This window comes from Microtus oregoni, unplaced genomic scaffold (assembly GCF_018167655.1).
Source record: "Microtus oregoni isolate MIOR12 unplaced genomic scaffold, Mior012 000013F_ref0000133, whole genome shotgun sequence".
Taxonomy (NCBI): Eukaryota; Metazoa; Chordata; class Mammalia; order Rodentia; family Cricetidae; genus Microtus; species Microtus oregoni.
In genome coordinates, this window is record NW_024543072.1 from 20647090 (window position 1) to 20652042 (window position 4953).

A 4953-nucleotide genomic window follows, 5' to 3' on the forward strand; every position below is an offset into this window, starting at 1 on the left:
CATTGACAGAGGTGAGTCAACCCATCTTTGCTTTTAAATGGACAGACCCAGAGGGGCGTTACAGTGGGCAACACACCTGGACCAGGATTTAAAGACACTAAATGTTGATTCCCTGCCCCACTACCTCCTCCCAACTCTTACGTTTGGTATCCAGGCAACTTACTCTCAACAGCTTGCAACATGCGCACTCCTGAGACTTTTTCCTAGTCTATGTATGTATGCATACCTTCCTCCCCTTTCCAGAACTGTGGGCCATGGTTTATGTTCCAAGTGTTGTTTTCTCATACGTACCTAATGGTCTCTATTGAGTCAGAAAATTTCCCAGGATTTGGAGTTGTGGTTAGTAATTCCAGATAAGTGGTTTGAGAAGCAATAGCCCCCCCCCCCCCCCCGCCCCCTGTTGATTCTTGGGGGAAAATATTCAAGAAAGAGCAGAATTTCTGGGGAAAATTACAGCTATTGCATGTGTGACTGACAAAGTAAAAGTTAGGGAAAAAAAACTGCCGAAAGAATCAACAATATCATGAGAGAAAAGAGCCTGCAAACTGCAGGAATTTTGCAAATTCCTACCCTGTCCCACGAACTATATTGGTGCTTGTCAAGTGAGAGTCTGTTTCGACAGGTGTCTCGCCCCACAGAAACCCACTGAACAACAGGTAGTCACATGCTAATCCGAGACTGGGCTGCACAGCTCCCGACATCCTGGGGAGGCTCTAATTATACTAATCTTACTTTTGGCTTCTACAGTCCCGCTTCTTGTTAACTGAAGATTGTCAACCCAGGATATGGTTTTTGTGCGTAAGAGCTCACCCTGAGAAAGGCTTAGTGCTACACTGGGATCCCGAACACTCAGTGGAGTTGCCGGTCAGTTAATAAAGACTTTGTATTGGCTTAAAACCATAGAAATGACCTTCATAGGCTTATATATGAATGCTTGGTCATGAGGGAGTGGTGTTACTTGACAGGAGGCGTGGCCTTGCTGGGGAAAGTATGTTACTGAGTGTGGGCTTTGAGGTTTCAAATGCTTAAGCCAGGCCTGGTGGCTCTTTCTTCCTGCCTCCTGTAGATCTAGATGTAGAGCTCTCTACTCCTCTAGCACCATGGCTGCCTGTGTGCAACCATTCTTCCTGCCGGGATGACAACAGACTAAACCTCTGAATCTGTAAGCAAATTCCACACTTCCTTCATAAGACTTACAGCGGTCATGGTGTCTCTTTACAGCAACAGCACATAACTAAGGCACTCACGTCTGAGCAATCTTCTCTGGTGGATACCCCACAACCCAAAACTCCCCAGAATCTCCAAAAATAGCACCGCCATGTGGGAGAACAGCCATTCAGCACACGGGGCTGTAGTCCACAGAGCCACTGTGTGAGGCGAGGAGTGGGGAGGGCAGAACGTTCAGGGTGGGTCCTTACTTCTTCTTCTTCTTTTTTTTTTTCGAGACAGGGCTTCTCTGTGGTTTTGGAGCCTGTCCTGGAACTAGCTCTTGTAGACCAGGCTGGTCTCGAACTCACAGAGATCCACCTGCCTTTGCCTCCCAAGTGCTGGGATTAAAGGTGTGCGCCACCACTGCCTGGCTTCTTACTTCTTCTTGATTGCGTCACTTTCTCTGTGTCATCTGTTCTCCTTACTTCCTCCCTTGGGGAATGCTGCCTCTCAGAGAGGATGAGAATGCTCACCTGGAGAACTGCAGCCTCGGCCAGGCAGTGGTGTTGCATGCCTTTACTCCCAGCACTTGGGAAACAAGGTAGATCTCTCTGAGTTTGAGACCAGTCTATTACTGAGCAACCCTGTCTCAAAAAACCAAAAAAAAGTTTAACTGGATATAGTGGCACATGACTTTAATCCTAGCACTTGGGAAGCAGAGGCAAGAGGATCTCTGTGAGCTCAAGTCCAATCTGCTCTATATAGTGAATTCTAGGCCAGTCAGGGCTACACAGTGAGACTTTGCTTAAAACAAAACAAAATAACACCCCCCACCCCCCATATCTTTTAAGGAATATTTAAAAACTGCTGTACTGTTTGAATAGCGGTGGTTGTGGTATATTCTTTCCCATACTCTGTTCAGAATATGAGCTTGATAATCCTTGTTTGGAGTAAGGTCTGTGTCCCCTCTTGTGTGTGTGTGTGTGCGCGCTGTGATCTCCTTGTCCTAGCCAAGAGGTTTAGTCAGAAGAGCTGATGCAGCCTCTGATGAGCCTAGAATACCTGCCCTGAATCCTGAATGCTCTGATAGCTGTTTTACACTCCAAGGCCAAAATATGATCTGGAAGCCCTCGGTGGTGCACTCTGTCAAAGTCATGTAACTACCAGAGGGAGGAGAGCAAGGTCATGGGGGCAGGGCAGAGTCATTTTCAGGGCACTGGCTTCCAGAGGACCCAGGTTTGATCTCAGCACCTAAGTGGTGGCTTCCAACCTTCTGTGACTTCAGTTCCAAGTGCTCTAACACCCTTTTCTGGCCTCTGCATGTGTTCCATGGTTGTGGTGCACACACCCAAGCAGGCAATACTCATACACTAATCAATCAATCAACCAAAAAGCCTGCCTCTTTCCTCCAGAGTTCTTTATTTACTGTCAGGGTTGCTAAGGGTTGATATAAGGTAACCAAAATATCTGGATTATGTAGGGAAGAGCTGCTGGGGAAGGGCAGCCTAGTTCCTGGGCTGGAGAAGTTTAAGATAGGGGCAGGGTGTGCCAGGCATACCCTGGATGAGGTAGGGACTGAGGGATGCTGGGAAAACCTGGCAGCCAGATCTACTTTGATATGGTGGTTTGCCATTTGTCCCAGGCTTGAGACCTAACACACACACACACACACACACACACACACACACACACTCACAGAGCTGTTTTCAGTTCACAGCAAAAACTTGGAAAGTACCAAGAGTTCCTATGTACCTTCGGTCCCCACCAAGACACAACTTGCCCACAGTCAACATCCTGACCCACAGAGGCACGTGAATGCATCATTACCACCGAGGCTCTAGTTAACTTCTGACACTAGACAGCTATAGGTTTTTTTTTTAATATTTATTTATTTATTATGTATATAATAGTCTGTCTGTGTGTATGTCCAAAGGCCAGAAGAGGGCACCAGACCCCATTACAGATGGTTGTGAGCCACCATGTGGTTGCTGGGAATTGAACTCAGGACCTTTGGAAGAGCAGGCAATGCTCTTAACCTCTGAACCATCTCTCCAGCCCCCAGCTATAGGTTTTTGACAGACACATACTCCCATGTATTCAGTGTAACAGTATCCTATGGAAGCTTCAATGACCTCTAAGTCCTTGGTGCTCAGTGATCTTTTCTGTCCCCTACTTGTAGTTTTGCCATCCAGAACGCCATGTAGCTATAAAACAGTAGGTAGCCTTTTAAGAGCAGAAGCCACTCATGATTTTCTGTCTCTCTAGATGGCTTGCATTAACCACATTTTACTTGTGAGGTAGATGGGAGTCCATATCTCAAGGCAAAGGCAAGCTGTAATAGAAGCTGGGAAATTTGCATTGATGTCACACGGGGATGATACAGCCCAGAGGCAAGGAAGAAGAGGACGTCCAGGTCGGAGCCCTTGCTGAGACGCGAGGCACGGCCCTAACAGGGCTGTACAGATTTAGGGAAGACCGTGGGATTTTTTCATTGTTGAGGCAGGGCAATAGGGACTATTTTAAAAATAACACTCTGCTGGGGAGAAAGACTGTGGGTGGCCCAAGGAGCAGACCATAGTTAGGAAGCTGTTGCAGCATCCCAGGCCATGCTCCACCCCCGTGGGGGGGGGGCAGTAGAGATATTTTGAGAGTAGACCAGCTCAGATTTGTTAAGAATTAAATAGAGTATAAAAAACGACTAGAGGGCATGTTAGAAACTTAAATTGATGACTTCAGGCTGGTTAGCCAGCATACCAAAAATTGCTACAGCGAGGGAACTTCTGTGTGGGGAGGTGGGAGAGTATTCACATGTAAACGTGTCTATTCTAGGACACGCTCCAACATTCTACAGCGAATCATTTCAGTGCAAACAGAAATGCTTGTTACAAGGGGTCAAATCCACCACCTAAACTTTCCGTTTAACTGTCTATGTGTCAGGGCCGATGTCACCCCATCTTTTTCTGCATCGCATTTGCATGGATACGTCAAAGCACACCTTCCTGGATTCACTTCAGCATGCAGCCAATTTGTTTCTGTTTTTAGTCTGATAGAAAATTTACATGCAGTGTGAAATGCACCAATCTTTAGTATACGTTTGCTGAGTTGTGAGAATGTGTGCGTGTACCTGTGCATGGTCCTAAACTGAGAGGTCAAGGGTCCCGTAACCAAGCCCGCTGCTGACCATGGGAATTCAAAGCTGAGGTCTTCCCTGGAAATGTGAATGCGAGCATCGTTACAACACACATTTATTTAAGCAATGAGCTTGGATGGAAACATCTAAGGGGATAGCGGTAAAAGAAAGGGTCGGTGTCCCCGGAAGCTAGGCATTGAGGGAGACAGGCAGGTCAAGCTAGCCAAGCTCAGAGTCCTGGAAAGCTTGGTGGCTGTAAACCTTGTGGACGGCGGAGGAGACCGCAGAGGGGGAACGGGAGAGAGCACCTTTAGCAGCGGGAGATCAGTAGGCAGGGGTGGGGATTGGGGATGGGGGGTGCCGCGAGAGGAGCCCGGGAGGGAAGAAGTGGAGTGGGCGCGGCCAGAGCCTGGAGGAAGGCGCGGCCTGGGCCTGGCGAAGGGGGAGAAGCCTCGAGAGTTGCTGCAGGAGAGGGCGGGGCAGACAGGGCCGAGAGCCAGGGGGCGGGGCCAATAGAAGGAGGCGGAGCCTGGCGAAGGGAGCGTCCGGAGTCGAAGTGTTAGGAATGGAGGAGGAGTATGGGGGCGGAGCCTGAAGTGAGGAGGGGGCGGAGCCAAGAGTAGAAGCGGGAGAGTCGAGGGGAGGAGGAGCGGGCGGAGCCGGGGGCAGGAGTG